This window comes from Protobothrops mucrosquamatus, unplaced genomic scaffold (assembly GCF_001527695.2).
Source record: "Protobothrops mucrosquamatus isolate PMUCROS unplaced genomic scaffold, P.Mucros_1.0 scaffold49, whole genome shotgun sequence".
NCBI lineage: Eukaryota > Metazoa > Chordata > Lepidosauria > Squamata > Viperidae > Protobothrops > Protobothrops mucrosquamatus.
In genome coordinates, this window is record NW_015386431.1 from 310,935 (window position 1) to 335,199 (window position 24,265).

General features: G+C 36.5%; 1 protein-coding gene across 1 annotated transcript in view; it reads right to left on the reverse strand.

Annotated features, from left to right (window-relative positions):
* Nucleotides 1-24,265, reverse strand: part of TRHDE (thyrotropin releasing hormone degrading enzyme) — a 261,694-nt gene that overhangs the window by 229,414 nt on the left and 8,015 nt on the right. The window lies entirely within an intron of this gene.

Below are 24,265 nucleotides of genomic sequence, written 5' to 3' on the forward strand. Positions count from 1 at the left end.
TCCTTCCGCCGCGCCCTCAAGACGTGGTTGTTCCAGCTTGCGGGACTGGCCTAAGGGATTTTAAAGGGGTTTTAATTACTTTTAATCTGATGAGTTTAAATATTTCTTTTTAATCAATTTTAATAGGTGTATAATATGTCTGTATTTTATCCAATTGTTAGCCGCCCTGAGTCCGCAAGGAGAAGGGCGGGATATAAATCTAATAAATAAATAAATAAATAAATAAATAAATAAATAAATAATCCTCAGAAATTCTCAGCAAGCATAGCCATTACTGATTGTTATACACATTGAAGTCTGCACATTTGGAAAACAAGATTGAAAAAAGCAATCCAGTGCTCATAATGCATGCAGTTACATACTGACCACACAGGCTGCATTCATACAATAAACATGAGTAAAACATGGTTGGGTAGTTTTTAGTTTATTTGTCCTATAAACTTAGCCAATTTAACCATTACTTTTCTCCCTTACCTATTCATTCACTAGTGACATTTAGTTATTCAGTCACCTCATAGATGTCTTTCCTTTGTAGTCTTATCAACTAGTTTCCTTAAGACAGAGGCTAAAGGATTCTGGAAGTCCCTCTAGAGAAGGGACCTATTAGAGAGCACACATGAAACTATCAACAACATCTTCAAAGGAATTAAATGAACAAGAGAAAAAGAAAACAACAACATACCCTTTCTAGATATCCTGAATGAATGAATCAACAGAGGAAGTGATGGCAAATTAGTAACACAAGTCTATCATAAAAGTATCCACACCAACCAGGTACTCCACTAGTAAAGTAACAACCCAACTTCCCACAAGAGAAGCTGTGTAGGAACAATATTTAGACCTGCACAAACATACTGCAGCAACCTTGAACATCAGAAAAAGGATGCAGACCATCTATACAACATTTTCCAACAAAATGGATATCCACACAACTTTATCAAAAAGTGTCTGATCAGCCCAATATAACACAACAAACACAAGCTGTGAAAAGGATAGCACTACCATACATCAAAAAATATCTCAGAAACCACATAGCATCACTGAAGCACACAAACCAACTAAAGCCCTCCAAAACATTCTAGGTAAACCCAAAGACCCAGCAAGCCCAGAAATAAAAAAAAAAAAAACAGGAGTCATCTACAAGATAGTGTAAGGACAGTAATAGCCACTATATAGAAAAATAAACAAAATATTAATAGGGCACATCCCTGAACCCCACTAGCAGTCAGAAGACATGATGAAAGCTCCTTAATTTCACAATACATGGACAGACTTAACCATTGTTTCAACTGGGAAAGTGTGAGCATCCTAGACCAAGCCAAGTCCAAAAACTTTAGAAAATTCCTGAAAGCCTGGCACAGAGACAAACCAGTCATGAACAGGCACATAGAGATAAACAACAGCAACATACCATTCAAAAGAGACAATCAAAAAGCCAAAAAGAATACAAAAAGACCAAAGCACCTCTTTATTAGCAATCAACAGATGAGCAGAGATTAACACCAAGATTAAGACTAGACTAACAATCAAGAAATAAACAATGCCGTAATCAAGGAACTACCAACTCAGACAAACAAGCTAACAGTAAACAACAGCCTAATCAAGGGACCACCAAGACCTCTTCCACAAAACTGACAGGGGAAGCCACTAGTATATGAAAGTTCAATGGGAAAATGTACAAGCAAGTACAAGGCACCCCAATGGGATCTTCCATATCAGGTCTCATAGCAAAAGCAGTCATGCAATGACTCAAAACCATAGCTCTACCAACCATCCAACCAAAATTCTGGACACATTATGTCGATGACACCTTTGTCATCATAAAATGCTCCAAATTGAAGAAACACACCAGTTATATAACAACATATTCCCTGGGATCAAATTTACACGTGAAGAGGAAACAAACAACAGACTCCCATTCCTAGACATTGATGTAAGAAGACTGGACAATGGAGAACTGGAAACCTGTATCTACCGTAAACCTATGCACACAGACCAGATCCTCAGTTTTGCAAGCAACCACCCCATTGCATACAAAAGAAGCTGTGTCCAGACCCTCTTCAGACCACAGCATTAAGAAAAGCAGAAGAAAAACGGCTGCTTGACGTCTTTCTCCATAATGACTATCACAAAAACTTCATATTCTGACACACAGCACCCAAACCACCACACACCACACAGCTGACCACCATGCAAAAACGAACCCTACCATACACAAAAGGGGTGTTAGAAATGACAGCCAGAATTCTCCAACCCCTAGGAATAGAGATAGCCCACACACGCATAGCCACATCTGCCAGGAATTATCTAGAACCAAAGACAAGACACAGAAGGATGAAAGAAGCAATGCCATCTACAAAATCAACTGCAACAATTGCAACCACATCATCTGATGTGATGGGACAAGCATCACATCAGTTAAAAACCAGGATCCATGAACACCGGCTAGAAGTCAAATGCCACAATCCCAAATCCCTAATTGCTACCCACACTGACACCAAACAACACCAGTTCAATTGGAGTAACACTAAAATCACCAGCCACGCTACCACCCGCCACGCTCGGGAGTTCATCGAAGCCTGCCCCTCCACAAGTAATTCCATCAACAGACACATTGATCTTCAACCAGCATATGAACTCTTCAGAATTCAAATCAATCACACTTCCATCCGGAGACAGCACCAACCCTCAAGTCCCTCTCCCTCTCCCCAGCAGTTCACCTTCCAATGACCTGACCTGATATAATCTCCCCATCACAAGACCCATTAATAAGGCTATTGTTGAGCCATTTCACTGGTCCCATGGGTTCCCCAGAACATTAATAGGGATGTTAATGTTTTAACTCACTTCAGGGGAAAGAATATTCTATAAATTGGGAGCCTCCAAAGAGAATTGTTATTATTTATTATTTCAATGTCTAAGATCACCATCAACAAGACTGTATATAAAACACTAAAATACTAAATGTCTTTAGTATTTAGTAAAATACTAAATACGGTCAACACTATTGCATCATTTCTTTATACTTATAAAATAACAATAAATCTCTTTCTCAGAAATACAGTTACTGAAATTCTTAGAGTTGATATTAATCTAGTCAAATCATTTAAGAACATACTTATACAAACATGTTCTTCTATTTTTTTTATCTAAATTATTGTTGGTTCAAGTAGACTTTTCAACTGAATATATTTTGTCATATTTCCTTTTTGGTATTTTATTCCATAATGCCTCACAAGTTAAAAATATTTGCAGCCAAAGCTTTTCCCCAGACATGGATTTCTGTTTATTTTTAGATCTTCTGCTCCCGTTAATTAAATCCAGCTGCCATAAATTCCAGTTGAGCCAAGTTTCATTTCGCTCAAAGAATAAGTGCTGCATATTTCTAGGCAAAACCAGTTATATTCCAGAAATGTTCAGTGTAATATAGGCTTTTTCCATAGAAATCACAGATCAATATTAATCAATGATTAGCAATTAAAATGCCACAATTGAGTAAGATATTTTTATAACATGTACAATGGAATTTATTAAAAAGTCCAACATTTGAATTAAGTTATGCTAATGTTATTAACAGAAATTCTTGTCAGCATCATTGTATTCAAAAATTTATAGAACAGTATTAAAAAAATTAAGCATTTATTGAATCTTTCACTATTTGTTCTAATTTGTTATTTCTAAAAATTGAATCTATTTAATTATGAACTGTCAATTGTGTTCTGCTTTTTATTTTTATCATACTGCTAGATTAGTTGATTCATGTTTAATTTTCTAACAATGCATTTAAAAAGCATCCCAGTTCTTTCATGTTTTTAGATTATTATGCAGAATGCTCTTTACAGTTTTAATTCCTAACCCTAAACTCCATCAGTTTATTTTCATCCTCCTTCTCAACAGAAATATACAGACAATATTTGCATGGCAAAATAAAAAAATCAATAGACCAACACTTTATATTACCTCTTTCCTGGACTTAATACTTTTAAATATTGCTTCAGGTATTTCAGGCAAGTCTTCAGGTACTGACAAATTATCAGTGGCCAGACAATAATCCCACAGGAGGAAGTTGCATAATAACAGTGAGACTCCTGAGAAGATTTTTGAAGTTTCTTCAAAGTCTGCATTAAAAGCAAGCATCTCCTTCTAACAAACTTTGGAAATAAATATGTGGAAGAGAATGGCCATTTTAAACATTGAAATAGCATTTCAAAGCTGCTGACCAACGGAGATAAGTAAGAAGTAAATATGTTCTCTCCTGCTTAACTAAAAGTGGCTGCAGCTTCTAATCTATGTTTCAGGAGTCTCCATGTATCCCACATGAACTGCAATAATTTTTTTAAAAGTGGCTATTAAAGGTTAATGGTAGTAAATCTGTATTTTATAAAAAGAAATTCTGCTGATATTCTTAGGGTAAAATGGAATTGAAAATGGAAGATGGAATTGCTCAGTAATAAAGCACTAATTATATAAGCTTCTGATTACACTGTTTCTTTATGCTAGCTTCTACTGTGTTGTCTTACATCTTGATCCCTTATTCCAGAACTCTTGGAATATCAAATTAAGTTTTGGATTATACTTTTAACTAGTTTTTGTTAACTCTGAATGAGTGAGTCTTCAACACCACTTTGTGTTCTTGATTTACCATTTGGTTCCTGATCCTATTGATATATTGTTGTGAGACTTTGTTTTTGATTATGGTCTGATTACAGATTGACATGAGTTTAGTCATTGCTTCATTCAGAAACATCATAAACTTGCTTGTCCCCATACAGGAATCTATCAAAGCATGAGTTACAGTACTGTGGTAAAATTTGCATTAAAAAAAGCAGTGGGAGATACATTAGAAGGTGTAATTTCCCAGGGCAGGAATGCCATCTAGCATCAAGCTTGAAAAATGCAAGGCAAGCTTGAAAAATGCAAGGCAAGATGTTATGCCTACTGTGGGATAGGCATAACAAAGAAGCACTGAATTTAAACTGCAATGGGTATAAGGACTGCACCCTTACATTGACAGAGAGCAGTCAAGTGCTTTAAGTAGTTTTATTCTAGTGTGCAATAAAAATTCTTACCTAGCCATGTTCCATAAAACCACATGGGTAGCTTCTGCTAAGTTAGAGCCAGGAAAACTGCCATCAATGCAGCTCATAAAGCATATTCCTAACTATTTACACAACAGCAACCCTCCAAATCATATCTAAATCCTTTCCTAAATCTGTTTTAATCTAAGTTGAATAGACATATATGATCTACAGACTAATCTTCTGGTTAATTGATTCTTGCCCATCAGAGTTTACATGATAGTCACAAAAAGCTTAGTCTATCACTGTTAGGAATTATCAACACATCTTGAATAGAATACCTTATGCCCTTATTTCTAAAATATGTCTTTATTCAATTAGTACTAAAGAAAATTAACAATTTTTGATGACTATAGGGCCAGGTTAGCAAGAAACCTTAAGATCACAAATACAATTAAGAGGGGAAAATGAACATGTGCACATATTTAAAAATAAATCTATTGTATACTTATTGAGCATGACAAGAAACTAGACAAATACCAGTAGCACTTATATGAAAATTCAGTTTTACTTTGAGTGAAAGTTGTTTATAATATTCTGAACAATTTCTCTTAGATAAATAATATTTTTCCAAGACACAGTTTCTACCCACTTTTGTTTATAGTGGCCGACAAATAATTATAACAGCCACTATAACATACATTTTACAGTGTAACATAGAACAGCCACTGATATTTCTTCAACAGATGAACAATGCACTAAGACGACTGTATTTGTATTTATATCCATCTAAAGGCAGAATACTAAATTGACTGAATTAATTTTGCTTAAAAATATAGATCTGAATTAAACAAGAAAAAGAAATGTTTTTTTCAAAGTATAACATTTGTTTTCTCAGATTTATTTAGTTGTAAAGTTGCTTGTGAAGAAAAGCTGCACAAGACAATGAAATTTCCATATTAATAAATTTGACAATTGTTGAGTTCTTTATGTCCTCTGAGCTTCTCTCTTCCTGTAGATGTTTCACTTCCAGATAAGTAACATCATCAGTGAATGGGAGAGTATGTTTAGGTTGTGCCATTCTTACATGCATAGATATCACTTTCTGATGATATTGTAAGGATATCTATTGCATTGAAACATGTTATATTGATGTGTGTTTTGTTTGTTTGTTTGTTTGGAATTCTGGGCCTATTCAAACAACCAACAGGTAAATAACCCATGAAAAAGGTATATCTATCATATATTAAAATCTACAAAATCTATTCTAAGCATCCTTAGATGGAATTGCTCAGTAATAAAGTAATTTAGTTGGTGCTAAATCCTCTTACCTCAAACAATTTCCCCAGGAGTCTACACAGAATTTTGATGGGGCTCCCCTCCTTTTAGAGAAAGCCAATTTCGTGCCATCGCAACAACCCTACAACTTCCCTTTGTATAAATCAAATCCCCTGATGAGTTGCAAAAGATGATCCCCTCTCCATTATAACCTGGAATATAGCGGGGTGGACTGTGCCATCAAAAGACTAACATTTTTTTGACTATATATCACAATTTGACATTCTCTTTTTACAGGAAACCTGGGCCTCTACAGAGATACAGTTACATGGTTATTGGGGTAACTTTATCCCAGCAGCCCCAAGTAAGGTGAGTGGGATTGCTAAAGGGGGCATTGTGACATTAGTGAATACATCTTTGCATTTTAAATGTGTATCGCTGCTACCTCTTCAGCCATGGGTTGTGACTACACCTTACTCTTATTTAAACAGGTGGAGATTTTGCTTTTTAATATCTACATTCCTCCACTCAACAAGAATAATATGATCAACAAGATCTGGGATGGTATAGAAGATTTTATCCTGGGTTGCTTAGACAAATACCTCACAGCAACAATAATTATTGGGGGGGACTTAAACACTAGGATGGGCCCAAACAATCAAGCATTATTTAATCAATTTAAGATCCATTATGATGAGAATGTACCAGGAGAACCCCTGCATTCCAGACAATTTAAAGACACCAAGGCAAATCGGGCAGGTCTGTGTGTAAGACAGATGACTGTACGCTTGGACCTTTGTATCCTTAACGGTTCCACATGGGATGACTACCCAGCAGACTATACGTATAGGGAAGCAGGAAGAAAATCCACAGTTGATTATTGGATAATATCATATGACCTCCTGAAGTTCTTGCAGAAGATGGAGGTAGACTCGCGACTGGAAAGCGATCACAATCCACTAATCCTTACTTTTACATTACACCAGAAACTGCTAAGGGCTGGCTCAACCTATCTACCCAGGTTAGAGAACCAAAATACCCAGATAAAATTAAATGGACTGAGAAAAATGCAAAGGAAGTTACTAAATGGATGTTAGCTCCAGAAACCAAAGAACTACATACATCTCTACTAAGGAATAAGTTTGAGGGATTATACTTAGAGGGGTTTGAAACTTTAATTTGAAATTTGAAATCAGTTCTCACTAACAGAATACTAGCTCACCCCCAAAAGCCAGAAAAATGCCCCTTCTGAGGATTACATTCACTGCTTAAAGCAGTTGAAGGCACAATATAAGACTCTTCTAAAAGAAAAGAAAAGGGCGGCTCTGAAGGAGTTTTGGCATAGACTAATTGCATCAATCAGGACAAAAAAAATCATCCCTTTTTTGGTACATCACTAGAGGATTGGGGAACTGCCCCTCCCCTACCTCCAACTAATCAGGTACCGATTCATGCCTGGGAAGAATATTTTAGAAAGCTATATGCAGACCCCGATTATGTAACTAAGGAGAGCCAAATTAGTTTGGACCAAACCCCTTACTGGCCTCCTGTTACACCAGGCGAGATATCCCGGTTGATTGGAGCCCTCAAGGCTAATAAGGCACCTGGTGCTGACAATGTCCTGCCAGAAATAATAAAAAATAATCCCAGTTGGTAGGCTCCACTTTTAGCATCTCTGTTTACATTTATAGATAGAACGGGTCATATGCCAAGAGATTGGGGATTAGCAATCATCATACCAATCTATAAAAAAGGTAGTAGAAATGACCCAGGCAATTATAGACCCATTAGTCTTCTGAGTGTTATTAGTAAACTATATGCCAAACACCTAAACTATAAACTTCAGGATTGGCTAACTTTGGGGGGGATAATCAAAGATGAACAAGCCGGTTTTAGAGAAGGAAGATCAACGGTGGATCATATCTTGGTACTTCACTATCTAGTACAAAAATACACATATAAAAAAAATCCTCTCTTTTCGTGGCCTTTCTGGATTTTAAGCAGGCCTTCAGTTCAATATCCAGGAACACCTTCTGGGAGAAATTAAAATGCACTACTATCATGTGTCATGTGAAATTATCGATAGAGCGGACCCTGTGTCCAACTCCATTGACAAGGGAACCCCTTGCAGCTTCACGTCAATGCAAACCTTTTTCTTAAGGGGCTTGTGTGTCCCTGTCCTCAAAATGCTCCTGTGCGACGCACAGAAACCCACCCTGTGTTGGCTGGGGACCCTGGTACCTTTCTGAAGCAATTCTTCCCGAGGTTGAACCTTCTGGCGACCCAAACAAACAGAGACAATGTGGCCTTGCCTGCCACATACCCGGCAAATGGCGGAGCGGAACCTGCAGTCAGCTCGCTTGTGACATCCTCCGCACCCGAAACACTGAGATGCTGGGGCCTTGTCTGGACGCTCCCTCGGTCTTCTCTCTGCTGGCTGGTGCAGCCTGTCCACCTCCTCTTCAGGATCTTGCTCTGGATCTTCTCGAGCAACCTCTTGATGGACAGTCACGGTGGCTAGAGGGTTTCTGGTGAGCTGCAAAGCCTTCACAGTGCCGCCCGCTGCTTCTTCAGCTGCAACCTCTCTCAAGGCATCTTGGAATGAAACATCTTCCTTGGCGAAGATCTTCTGCTGCAGCTCATGACTCCTTAGGCCACAAACGAAACAATCCCACAGCCTCTCTTCCAGGTCCTTGAATTCACAAGGCCTCGCTGCTTGCCTTAAGGCAGCAATAAAGTCCACAGCAGACTCACCAGGCCTCTGGTCCCTCTGCTCGAATGCGTGTCACCAAGCAATCACAGAAAGTTTGGGTTGGAAATGTTATTTCAGCATCTTCTTCAAATCTGCATAAGTCACTGACTCCAAAAGTGCCGGGGCCACCAGATTCTCTGCTATGTCAAACATTTCCTGTCCACAGACACACAGCAGGGTAGCCGCTTTAAGGCCATCTTCCCTTATCTGATTGACCCTGAAATAGTTTTCCACCCATGCCACGTACGAATTCCAGCGCTCCGGGTATGCAATCTCAAACTCTGACAAGCGGCCAATCTTAGACATCTTCTGTAACCCTCGTTAATTCCTTCACTGCAAGCCTGTTATCTGGAGAAGGGGTCCCTTGGCCGAGCTCACCTCCAGCAATGCTGTACTGGCAGGCAGAGTCGCTGTGCTGGACGCCGAACTTCCCAGGACTTCTTGGTAAGTCCTCTCTTCTTCGTTGTTAAATGTGGCTTACAGCGACCCCACCTTCGTCGCCACTGTTATGTTTGCGGGTTGGAGGCATTAAGAGGAGACGCCTCGTGTAACAACAAGCCTTCTTTATTGTTCTCATCCACAACCAACAACAGCAAAATGGCACGCAGGCCTTTTATAGTGTCCTAGCCCCGGACAACGTCAACCAATGATTGCAGAGGCTTCTCTCCCGCCTTACGCATGCGCGCAAGATTGGAGACATCCAGTCTGGTTTCTGGCAGCTTTTGGTCTGCCCAGGACCCTTTGCAACATTTCTGATCCTGCTGAATGCTTCAGCAGGCTCAGGACATAACAGATTTATAGCCGTCAACTTGTGCCAATTTTTTGGAGATATCTCTAATAATTTTTGGAACATTATATTTACTCACTACTTAGCGGTTTTTCACTCACGTAAACTAGGGAGTGACCCTAACATTCTGAGAACATGTATTTTCTTAACAAGGATGTTATTATTTACTATTAATATCAGTACTATTTTTTAATATATTATAAAATGTACGTCTATTGCTGGTCCATGACCGTAATAAAGTTATTATTCTATTCTATTCCATGAAAAAGGTATAGCTATCATATATTAAAATCTACAAAATCTATTCTAAGCATCCTTAGCAAATCCAATACCTAAAATAGATAAAACAAGAGTGATCTACAATATAGCATATAAGGGCTATGAAAATCACTATATGTGGCAAACAAGTCAAAAACTGAGAGAACAGATCCATGAACATGAGGGCCTGAGGATCTTACCTATTAATTTATTAGGAAACCATTAGGGGCTTTTGCAAGTGAGCCATGAATTAGCTTCAATGAAATCTACTCCATCTTAATCATTCTATTTGTGCTTTTGCTGAAATTAGCAGTCAGTTAGCATCTGCTCTGGCATCTGTTAACAAAGAGCTAAGGGGAGTGACCATTACTAGAACAAGGAAAGGTAACATGACATTTAACTTAGCTGTGGTCAAGAATGTCCTAGCAAAGACCCAGAGGTAAAAAGTTTATCATTAGGATATTAAAAAAAAACACCCAAAGGTAGAGAGATGAGCTAATTAAATGCACCCCTCATGCTTATTATGGGTTCTTATTATGGGTTCTAATCTGCACAAGTGATGAAAAATCAGGAAATTATGTGGATTTATGATATAAAAGAGTGTGACTTGGACTTGGGTCTTAAGCATTCCTCTCTTTAATGCTGTGCAGAAATAAAATGTCTAACCCCACTTTCTTCGGCTCAGCATGATTATTGGCTTATTGTACCAGGTAAAATGGGTCAACATTACTCACTTATTAACCAATACTCAGATAATGTAGGAATCAACACTAGAATCAAAGAAGAAGCAACACCTCACCAAAAAAGCAATTGTGAAAAGAAATATAACAATAAAGTCTGGTAGGACAAGCTGCCACATATTAACAGCCAACAAATTCCATTCCTCTATTTACTGATATAATCTAGTGTGGTGATGAATATTTACAGGAAGAGAAGCAAGCTAAAGTATCCAACAGTTCAACCCGCAGCTACGTATATTGTTCAATGGTAAATTTTACTATTTAATGGTGATGATATTAGATAAAAACTCATCAGAAACTAATTCTTAATGTATGTCTTTTAAACTGTTTTTAGTTATTTATCTGTGCCATAATAAATGTGATAAAATAAATAAAATAAAAAATATTAAGGAATTTAACAAAAAAAGTACAGTATGCTCTCCAATTAATCAATTTCTGAACTGTTAATTTCAGTATTCTTAAAGAATTACACAAAACTAGGAAGCAATATTAGAGTTTATAAAAGAAATGAAAAGAGCCAATAGTTTAATCATTGCCAAACAGTAGAGGAAATCTTACGCAGGAAAATCGTTTATTTTAAAATTAAGTTAAAAAAATACATGCTTGTCTAATGAATAGTGTATGCCAAAATAATAAGCTGTTTAAATACTGTTGGTGTCATGTTTATTACTCTCGACAAAGAAAGAAACATTCCAAAGTATTAATTATGGATCAAAAAGGGACCAACATACATTTTTAGAATTTTTTTTATTCCAGTAGTAAACTTTTACTTTGTTGCACAGAAGAATATTGCAGTGATGCTCCACAGTTGTTATGGGGTAAAATGGAAGGTCCTGGAGAGAAAGTATAAATCTAATGAATAAATATACAAAAGTCAAAGCATCAAAGTTTAAAAAAACATACCCAGAGTAATCGATTTAAATGGCATTTGCCTAGCATAACCAGATAAAACTAGCAGCAGAAAGTGGCCTCAGTTAATATATGTTCAGATCTGTCCATCACCATAATCAACGTCAAAGGCAACTCTGAAAATGTGTCATACATAAATGGCGATCCTGTGAAATATCATAATAAATACTGCAAAATGAGACTGGGAACTGAAAAGGTTCATTTTTCCTGGCCTAGTGCTCAACATGTATTATTTACTGAGTTTCTGATGGTATTTACTGAGAGATCAAAATAAAATTTCAGGTGTTCATGATCATTACATTCTGCTGCATTTGTATGCTATGTAGAAAAACTGGAGAACTTGTGCTAAAAATAGCCTCAACATGATAGCAACTTTATGCTACCTTAAATGTTCTTAATGACAAAAAAAGATTATTGTATTCTGCAGATCTGAGCCTCTCCAAGCAATTAGGCACAAATGTACAATTCTGCATAATGTACCTGGGAAATAAAAAGTATTTTTATTTTTTGGCTTCTAACCCAAATACCTGCCCATGCTGTCAGAGATACACCCATTCCTATAGCTTACAGGAATACCATTCGGAAAAGGCATGCGTGCGTGCGCACACTCACACACCTTCAGGAAGATCATATTTTTGTTTTTGTTTTTTCTGAATATTTTCACCAGTTTTTCCTGGCACAGTTTCCGAAGCAGACCTAGTTTCTGGTCCTGAGGACAAAATAAGCTAATTCCTTACAGTGTTTGGATTTTAATTCAGGCTACAGGAACCATTTGCACTCCAGTTTGAGATGCAGACAACACAGACTCATCCCCCAACGGTCTGTGGCTGTCTTCAACAGTGAAGGCACACAGGGCAGAAAACATCCTGCAGCCAAGAAGGCTCCACACACATTTGCACTACTCAAGTGACCCTGAGGACACAAATAAACCTCCAAATGGCCTCAACGACTCTCTAAAAGAATGCAAATGCCCAGCTGTCTGCAAGGAATATAAACTCTTCCATTCCCCACCATCCAGTCAGAGCTGAAGAAGCTTCTTGAATGGGAAGCGAAATGTCTTAAAGAAAAACAAGAAAGTCCAGTTGCCTCCTGAAAAAGCACCTTTGGGACAAACATTTTTTATTCTCAGTATCTTTATATGACAGGGATGGCTGGCTTCCTCATGTGAAAATGCAGCTTCTGTGAGTCTATAAACTACATCAAACAGTGGAGGCTTTATTTCTATGTACATGTAAATACAATTAAAGCTTCGAATGTTCTTTTAATGAAGCACTGCAAATAATGACTACTTTAGTCATTGTATCCCATTTAATTTCAACCCTGCCTATTCTGGCCCAATTTTTTTAAAAAATAGTTGGCTGTAGAAGATGATGGGGGGGGGGCAGAGCAGTAAAAGAACAGGCTTAAATTAACATTAAAGTGTTGGACATTCATTTACAGATACACTGGTTTTACTGGTTTTCTTTGATGTAGGCACAGTCCCAGATTTAGTGACAGTCAAATTATCACTTCTCAACTGTGCTCCCAGTCACTTGTTTCTCATTAAGAGGGCCTACAAGCCTTCTCTCCAACTACCTTCAGCCATCTTGTTGAATACCTTGTCAACAGGCGCAAAAGGAATTGGCTATTATTTATCAAATGAAACCCATCTCTTTAAGGGAATGTGTCATTTCATTTTCAGTTATTTTCTTTGTTCTTGATAGCTTTTATTTTTGATTCTCAGTATTTAAGAAGCAGATTAGTAAGTTTAACTTAAAAGCTGCAGTAATATTATTAAAAGTGTAATAACTGCCAAAGTCACTGTTCACCTTTTACAAGGACTGTGAACAAAATTATAGATAATGTATTTATCCTACCTTTGTAAAAGCAGTGTTAACATTCACCCAACCCTTAAAATCTGGCCTACAATGAATAAATAAAATGTCCACATCAACCTTCTTCTGATATATACTATATCTGTTATTCAAAGTATTGCCAGCAAGTATAAGATTGCCTGCCATGACAATACATGCATATAAGAGAACATTGGCCTGATGGTAGGTATTCACTCCAGTACAGGAATAAGCTCACCTTTCTATGAACCTGGGATAAGATTCTTCCAAATGTTTTCATTTAACTTTGTATTTCCTTTACAGAAAGTACTTTTAGCCTTATGCTTGTAAATTATTCCCAAGGGCATTCTGATCCAGTAAATAGAGATTTTTAGGAAACAAGTCACTAGCATCCATTACTGGGTTCAAAGATTACAAAAAAAAATCAAGCTTCAGACTTCAAAGCATTTTTTTCATAAAATGCATATTAGGTACTAATCATTATACAGAAGGATCAGAATCACAGATGAAAGTAGACAAAACATTATTTTAAACTTTATGATTAAGAAATTACCTTCCATGAACTTATTTTAAAAGATTATATCAGAACATTTTGAAAATGACATTCTGACAAATTACATGTTGTAATTCACCCAACTAATTCTAGGAAAAGCCAGAGATGAATACCCAAGGATTTTTTTCTAATTCCTTGCAGCTCAATAATGTAAGTGCATATATAAAGTTCACAGATATTTTAAAACATACACACACAAAAACATTCCCCAGAAGACTCTGCTAATGGAAAAGATATTTCAAGATTCAACCACCAAGTTGCAGGATATTTCAAGCATGCAAACATACTGGGGGTTTTTCCCTGACTAAAAACAAGTATTATATAAAGTAAAATCTGTCTGAGAATAACATAATCCCTTGTGGAAGTATTTACATGAGCAAGACAAAGCGATGTCTTTCTATGGGTTCCAAATTATTTGTTGCCAATGAAAAATTAATTATTTAGAACTGCACATCTTACTTCAAGACTTTATCTCCAGGATTGGTTGTTCAGTGTTTTCCTGCTTTCATGCAGTTTTTCTTTTCCTTCCATGAAGGCCCTCTCTTCTTTCATCATTTTAGCAATTACTTTTCTGGTAGCTAATCTTGCCTCTCCTCAACCACCTTGTTATAGCAACTTGCTAACTCTCCAGTTCCAACTTTCTGGAATAAGTCCACAGTCAGTTCCACAGGCAACCATTCCCTGAAAATAATTCTTCCTTCCTGATGTTATCCCACTATTGCAGAATTGGAAATATTGAAAACAATATTAATTTAAAAGAAACATTGTGAATATTGCATTCAAATTATCAGTAGCATGCAAGTCATTGTGATTACAGATATCCCCAACCTACATCCAGTCAATTTATAACTGTTTCAAGTTAGGATGGCTGCATGGCAGGCAGATCACCTTCACAACCTGTCACCACTTTCCACAGTCATGTGACTGCGATATGTGATGGTTTTTGCTAGTTTCCAGCAAAAAATGCCTATTCAAATGAATGGGTTCATTTAATGATTGTTGCATTAATAACCATCACAAAAAAGGTCAGAAAAAAATTACCTCTGATCAAATGGGTGACTCAACTTATAAATGTAATAATTTATACCTGGATTTCTGATCTCAATTACAGTTGTAAGTTGAGGACTACCTGCATCAGTCACATGATTAATATATGTAAAATTATGCAGTAGATTGAAGTTTCAGCTACCATTTCTATGCATTTACCAAACTTTCTATTTAAAACAATTTATAGGCAATGGTTTATATATGGCACCTAACATTTCCATTAAATGTCATTCAATTCATAGAGATGCAGAGAATTTATATTACATTTATGCATTTAAATAATGTGACTACAACTGCTGACTGAGGAATTTTTATTTTATTTTTTGGGGAGTAAGCACTATACATGGACAGTATTTTCCTATTGCCTTCAGCTTGCAAATTCAAATTACTGATCAATAATTGCTGACTATATGCTTGCAATTCATGGGTTTTAGCATACTCCATTTTCTGCAGATTCATTTGCAAAATTGAACTTATCGTTATACACACAGTCTTTTGCTTACTAAAAACAGTATGAAAAAGTTATTTGATCTTGAGTAGTAAGAACAATGTTATGTTTCATGTAGAGTCAGGTAAAATAATTCAAAATCAGTAAGATAGTATAGCAAATTTAAAGAAAAAAGATTTTATCAAATTAAAAATTAATAATTCTTTTTAATGCTATTCTTCTGGTCTTCAACCATTGAAATCTACTCAAGATGTCAAAGAGCAAGGTGCTTATCACTTGCAAAATCATATTAAAATGCAACTATTTTCAACATTCATTTATTTTAAAAAGCACATTTAAGAATTATGTATTTAAAGCAGTAAGGCATCAATCAGAGAGTGTCCTGAACATTTTCCTCATTAGTTTGAAATCATATCCCCTCATATTCATGTTCAAGATACAAGCTTGTAGATACATAGACATCTGGAATTCTACTGGATGAAAACATAAGAAATGAAATGCAATCCCCAAAAGCCATAGATTAAAATATGCCACTGTTTTCTGCCCATTTCAGACACCTCTCTCCATTAAAATTGTTCTACACATTAATATGTAACTTGTAATTTGTAAAATATACCAGGGAATTTAGATGCTTATGTGTTACATGATAACTCACTTCATTGAATCTTTTTAAAGTCTTCATCATCTTAATTGGAATTTCAAAAACATGTTACTCTTAGTTCATAAACAATGATATTTTTTCCACTCTGCAGAATTGAATTAAACAGACACAACCACTTTGGGGCTAATTTAGCTTCAGACAAATAACATGATCAAAGATTTTAATTGCTTTAAGCAAGCAAGCAGTTAAAATGTCTAAGATGTAGTTATTTTATATTTATTGATCAAATTTATATATATATTTTTGTTCCAAAAAAGTCCATTTTGTTTTACAGAGACCAAAACCCAGCACAATGAATTTTATTCCAGGTCTTAGTCACAATTATTTTTTGCTACTATATTCCTAGAGTACTGAAACAAAGATACATTTTAAAAACAATGGTACTTGCTAATATAATCACTAATTTATAAAAAAAACAACATTTTTATTCCTCAGGGTATTCTTTATGACTTAAGGCTTTGACAGAAAAGATAGCTTTATATCAAAATTCAAAACTAGTTGATGATTTTTTTTAATGATTTCAGAATCCTTTTAAGTACCAGAATGATGTCACCAGTGTCTAGAATTCTTAATACATCTAAAGGAAGGCAGTAATGAAATTCTGCAGAATAGATCATACCCACAATGAACTAGTTACATGTAGGCCTGCTTAACTCATAGTAAATGTTTATTCTACTGTCCAATAGCTAGTTGAGTACCATTAGGTTGTTTTAATGATCAAGCAATAAACACAATAAAAAAGAGCCCAAAAGTGCACTGAAGTGATATAAATTACAAGAGAAGGTATACTAAACATTCTTTCTGAAGACAGGAACTCTGAAAGAGACCCTTTATCATGCTAGCTAGAATATAACACCTTCTCATTTAAGTCTTTGTTAAACTTCCTTACCATCCTGGCCTCTGTTGGCTTATTTTTTTTTTTTCATAAGTGAGAGGGGATGATCTATAATTTAGTACCTGGAGATCCCTGCAAAGAACATTCCAGGGGAAACGCCTTTTTGTGGCATCTAGCAATTCATCCTCCCTTTTGAAGAGTTATACATCTGTTCATTACAGCAATAAGGTTGAGATAAACAACATAAGTCTGGGACAGCAGGTCTGTGTGCATCAATGTCAGTACAAGGTAAGGTTATTAAAGGGTAATCAAAATAAATACAGACTGTGAAGATAAGCAAATAAGATAATATGGAGTGATATAGAGTTTTTAAAGTATCAGGGGAAAAGTGATTCACACCACTGTCCCTCCTAGCTATTTTTTCTGCACGAATAGTACAATGTTCATTTGCATTTCAAATTAATTTATTATATCAATATATATAATAGTGTTCACACTGCTAAAGACAGTTATTTTTTAAATCGGCAAAAATATCTACAGAAGCTAAAAACTAGTACTGCATAAATATATGTTTTATTGGCACACAGTATTATACAATACAGAGCTGAAGTGCAGAATATCTATATTCAGCTCCAAAATACATAGTGACAATTGTTCAGTAAATCTGAATAACAAATGAACTGGAAGCAAAATAGATACTCCAGGAATGACAAAGAGGTTAAATAAACTGTTCACTTGCAATTATTCCCTTGGAATTCAAAGCAAACCATTGAAAAGCCAAGGAAAATAAGGTTCATTCCCCAAAGCTACCATAATATTTTAGTCAAAAATAAACTTAGACTGTGCCATAGCCTAAAGGCTTTTTATTATTTTAGATTACATTAGAATTTTATCTTCCATGTAGATTTTTACTTTTCAATCTAGGAGTTGAACAGTGGTTTCAAAGGCTGAATCTATTTTTCAAAGAATAGCTTATTACAATGATTGCCCAGTCTACCCCTCAATAGTATGGCAAAGTCAATATAAGATGACACACTTTGAAAAGATTCTTCTTCCCTCATTACAGAAAACATTAGGACAAGTAAGTCAATTCTGTGGAAAATACACAAAGATGGTTGATCTACAACTCTAAAAGTATCAGCCTAAGAATTCCTGCAGTTCTAATACACTAACAGTGTGTGTGTGTGTGCGCACATGTGTGTGTGTGTGTGTGTGTGTGTGTGTGTGTGTGTGTGTGTATATACTATGGAATAGCTAATGCAACAATATGTATGTGCAATGGTTAAGATCTTAAAATTAAGACTCAAATCTACTATTAGCTGCCAAAGCTTACTGATAAATTTTGGCCAAAATATATTCTCAAGCTATCCAACCTATCTTTCAGGATTGTATGCCATTTTCATAACCTGAAAGAAAGACAAGACAGAAAAAAATATAAGGCAAGGGATGTAAGAAGCAAATAGAAAAACTGAGCAGCTCTTCCATCAAGTCTTACTTTTCAAATAAGATTCTTTAACTGATGTATATCAGCAAAGACCAGTTCTGTATATCTGGGTAGTTCACCTTGCAAATATTAATTTTGCACTTTTGCATTGTCAGCATGTAAGCTTTCTTGGGAAGAAGGTAGCACCCATGTTGCAGCACATCATGGACCATTCAAGCCAGCATGTTGTCTCCATAGTAACCAAACAGATACCTAGGATAAGGCTACAAGCAGAACATTAACCTTTCCCACTGATGGTCCCGTAAAATAATACCAACAGGCATACTGTTTCTGATACAGGAGATAATATAGAACTATTATGATATACAGAGTAACCATTCCATTCAAGGAATTCACTATAGAAGTTAATTCCACAATGTAACTTGTCTTTTTTAAATGCTAAACAAAATCTTATAAGTCTTCTCTGCACACTCTACATATAACCATAAAGTAATGAGTTTAAATCTCTCTAGTACTTGATGATAGCCAATCATATATATCTGCCCCTGGTGAATAAAACAATGCTGTGAACATTGTCAGTCCCTAAAGATTGTGATGGCCTGGTGGAGGAACAACAGGTTTCAGTTGAACCCTGGCAAGTGGCTTTGGATTTGGGGACTTTCCAATTCTAGCACTATGCCATCTTTGGTGCTGAATGGGGTGGCAAATCCCAGACAGAACTGGGGAGTTCTCCTGGACTCATGACTCCTGCTCAAAGAGTAGGTAGTAGTTGTTTCTTGGAGGGCCTTTGCACAGCTCTGTATTGTGTGTCAGTTGTGTAGATGGGAGGGGATTACCCACTGTCATTCATTCCATGGTAAACTCCTGATCAGATTTCTGTAATCTTTTGAAATGTATCCAGAAGCTTCAGCTGTGTATAATTGAGCACCGCAGGCAGTTATTTGCCATCCTAGTATGGCATGTTACATCTCTGCTCTGTGGGCTACATTGGTTGCCAATTTGGTTCTGGGTCCAAATCAAGATGCTGCTTTTATATGTTTAAATCTCTTCATGACATGTTCATGAAGTTCATCTGTGGGGCCGTCTTCCATGGATGGAAGGCCTGTTCCACAGATTTGCTGTTTTACCAGATCTGAATTAAACTGTGAGTTCCAGAAGGCAGGTCTTCTCTGCCATGGTGCCCGCCTTATGGAATCTTCTCTTACCAGAAGTGATATTAAACTCTATTACATTCCACAGCCCCCTCAAAAAATCACTATGCCTTCAGGCCCAGACTTCCTAGGGGATCAGGGAATTCTGGTGATGGCTCCTTTACTGTGGCTATCATCTTCTCCTGTTTTTATGGTTTTTATACTTGATATAATTAAAATGTTATATATTTATTATTATTTTTATCAAGTATGTAATAGAGCCCAGAGTCACTTTCTTGTGAGATAACCATCGATACAAATTTGACAAATAAATAAAATTACAGGTTCCAATTGAAGCATCACCAAATGGTATATCTCCTCTTAAACAATAATATTCCTCCTTCCTTCCTGCTTGATGAATATGTGCACTTACAGTGAAAACTGTAGCATCTCTATGCTGCCAGTACACAGAATAGTTGCATATGGTATTATAGCAACTTCTCTGAGTGAAAGACCATTAAAATAAATGCTGTTAATCTATAGCATTATGCTAGTGTATCATTGCTCCTTACTTAATGGATTTGAGATTTATTCAGGTGCAAATCACTATGTATTATTCTGATTCAGGGAAAGCACAGTCCAATCAAGCTGCATGCTCAATTTTTGAAGAAAAGTATTCTTTTCTCTCATTTGAAAGATCTCTAGGAGCCAGAAATACCTGTATGAAATGCAATTATCCACATATCTTTTGAAGAAAGAGATCAGGTAAAATAAGGTCACCAAATGAGATTAATAACCACTAAATATACTCTCAACTGATAATTCATTCTTCAAGTCAATGCAATGAAGAAAGTCAGTAAATTATACAGCTCTGAAGTCATGTATCAAAATGTTTCAAACGAAAAACAGTAAACAAAATTGTGATTTGGTTTTAGGGAACTTCAAATGAAAGCTAAGTAATATAATTCAAAAACTGCAGTATACCTTTCTGAGAATTATGTCAGGGAAACAATTTCTACTTTCACAATATTTGCTGTGAAGAGAGGGGAAATACATATTATACTTTTGCAATCAGTTGATTTTAAGATAACTGTCAGTGGGCTGATCTTTAGTCAAACAAACACATTAAACCTGAAATTGAAACATTGTTGCTAGCAGATCCCACTGAACAAAATGAAATAAATGTTATGCATTCTATCTGCAGAAGTCCTTCCAACTTGCTTTGAAGTAGAATTTACACTACCAAAATCACAGGACAAGACAGTGTGTATGCCATTGCATAAAAATAAATGGGTATTTTTCCCAAGAGCATGTGATATTACAGTTGAAATCTCTGTCCAGGTCAGTCATACACTCCCAATCTAATTTAACCTGTTTGCTGTAAATATATGGTATATGAACCATTGCATATGCAAACTTGAACTCCTTAGATGAGATGTGACATAACCAATATAAAAATTAAGAGTATACAGGAAACAGAAAATCTGTTTTGTTTTGAAACTAGAATACAATATCAGAAGTTCTGCCAAACAATTTTAATTGTTTGACTGTTGTGGAGTTTAGGTAAAATCAAATCTGAATGGATCAAGTGATGGAAGGCTGATGTGCATTGCCCCACTATCCCCTCTTCCCCTTAATAGCTTCCACTGAGGCTTACTCCAATGGCCAACCACTACTCCACACCTTTGCAGTGCCTCCTCTTCCCTACTTCCCGTCAGCTGCCTTCCAGATATCCCAGCACAGTATATTCCTCAGCCTATCTACACTTGACATGTGGAACACAGACCAAGCCCTTTGAGTTTTCTTGATCTCTGAAATAAATGGAGAGCATACTGTGGAATGTAGCCAACACTCCCTTGTACCCATGCGGGAGGGAAGGTGCTAGAATGAGTAAGTGGTGGACAGGTCAGCCAGTGTAATATGTTGTGCTATAAGACTAGTGGTGGCAACTGAGGGAGAAGGTAAAGGATGATGTTGGGAAGATTTGGGAATGGAGCACATGAATTAATGTCCATTGGATAGATGGGAAAAATCAGTGAAATATGCTGTTCTCAGTGCATGAACTAAATAAGTGCTTTGATTCAGTACAGATCACATGAAAACAGCTGTATTGTTGTTGTTAGTTGCGAAGTCATGTCTGACCCATCGCGACCCCATGGACAACGTTCCTCCAGGCCTTCCTGTCTTCTACCATCTTCTGGAGTCCATTTAAGCTCACGCCTACTGCTTCAGTGACTCCATCCAGCCACCTCATTCTCTGTTGTCCCCTTCTTCTATTGCCCTCAATCTTTCCCAGCATTAGGCTCTTCTCCAGCGAGTCCTTCTTTCTCATTATGTGGCCAAAGTACTTCAGTTTCAACTTCAGGATCTGGCCTTCTAAAGAGCAGTCAGGGTTGATCTCCTCTAGGACTGACCGGTTTGATCGCCTTGCAGTCCAGGGGACTCACAGGAGTCTTCTCCAGCACCATAGTTCAAAGGCCTCAATTCTTTGGCGCTCAGCCTTTCTTATGGTCCAACTTTCACAGCCATACATTGCAACTGGGAAAACCATGGCCCTGACTATACGTACTTTTGTTGGCAGGGTGATGTCTCTGCTTTTTAGTATGTTGTCTAGATTTGCCATAGCTTTCCTCCCCAGGAGCAAGCATCTTTTAATTTCTTGGCTGCAGTCCCCATCTGCGGTGATCTTGGAGCCCAGGAAGATAAAGTCTGTCACTACTTCCATTTCTTCCCCATCTATTTGCCAGGAGTTCAGAGGGCCAGATGCCATGATCTTGGTTTTCTTAATGTTGAGTTTCAAGCCAACTTTTGCACTCTCCTTCTTCACTCGCATCAAGAGGCTCTTTAGTTCCTCTTCACTTTCTGCCATTAGAGTGATATCATCTGCATGTCTTAGGTTGTCGATATTTCTCCCGGCAATCTTAATTCCACCTTTTTTTATCTAGCCCTGCCTTTCTCATGATGTGCTCTGCATATAAGTTAAATAGACAGGGTGACAGAATACAGCCTTGCCAGACTCCTTTCCGAATTTTGAACCAATCAGTGGTTCCGTGTCCAGTTCTCACTCACTGTTGCTTCTTGACCCGCATATAGGTTTCTCAAGAGACAAATAAGATGGTCTGGTACTCCCATCTCTTTAAGAACTTGCCACAATTTGTTGTAATCCACACAATCAAAGGCTTTAGCATAGTCAATCAAGCAGAAGTAGATGTTTTTCTGGAACTCCCTAGCTTTCTCCATGATCCAGCGTATGTTGGCAATTTGATCACTAGTTCCTCTGCCTCTTCAAAATCCTGCCTGTACTTCTGGAAGTTCTCGATCCACATACTGCTGGAGTCTAGTTTGTAGGATTTTAAGCATAGCTTTACTTGCATGTGAAATGAGTGCAATGGTGCGATACTTTGAACATTCTTTGGCATTGCCTTTCTTTGGAATTGGAATGTAAACTGACCTTTTCCAATCCTGTGGCCATTGTTGAGTTTTCCAAATTTGCTGGCAAATTGAGTGTAGCACTTTTACTGCATCATCTTTTAAGATTGTGTACAGACAAACAGCTGTATAATGCACATAATTGTCTGTACACAGAATATTTTACATTTCCTGTAAAAATGTAAACAGATGAAAAAACCCTCTGATTTAGTCTTTAATTTGTAATTTTATTACTACCACAAATTATTTGGACTAAACAAAAGAACATTTTTCCCATTTGACTTTCAAAAGGTATGTGAATTGGCAGGAAGTTTTGTTTTAAATCATCTATTTAGCTGGCAGGACTGCCTGTATATATTTTGGTTTATTACATAGTTACGTATATGATATTTTTACACAAAAGAAAACTGACATCAGTAGACTTTCATTAATACATCAAGTATATAGCTTTCTGCCAATTAGTATAAACCACAAGTGAATATCTCCTTCAACTGGAATACCAAGTGAAAGCTATGATGAAAAAGTTAAATGGATGAGGTACAATATAAATGTAAATGAAATACTTCCCCACAAACATGTATATGCTGCTAACATGCATTATAAAACCTACTCATCAATGATGTAAAAATATGGCTGAAAATACAATCAGGAATCTTGTATTCTTTACTAAGCATATTTCTATAGACATAATAGAATGGACACAGAAAGATTTGGTGACAAAATTATTAAACATCTCATCCCTGGGATAGAAATGCTAATTATGTTAATAGTAGAACTTTTGAAGGTAATAATTGGAACAGAAAATAAATTTAGGTGGTCAATTCTAGCAATAGCTAATATCTTCTTGAGACAACTATGTTGATGCTTCTTTTTCACAATCAGCTTCAAATATTAAAGCCCTTTATTTAGAAAATAGAATGGCTTAATTAGAAGACCACAAAGCATTTGATGACTCCAGATTGCTTTACATAATTTGTAGTTAGTTCCACTGTTGATCTTAAGAAAAAATATCAGCCTTAAGTAGGCTGATATTTGAATTCCAAACTCTAGCAATGTATAATTCAAGCACTATCAGAAATATATTTAAAATCACTATTTACAGTGATACCTTGGTACTCAACTGCTTTGAAACTCATCGAATTTG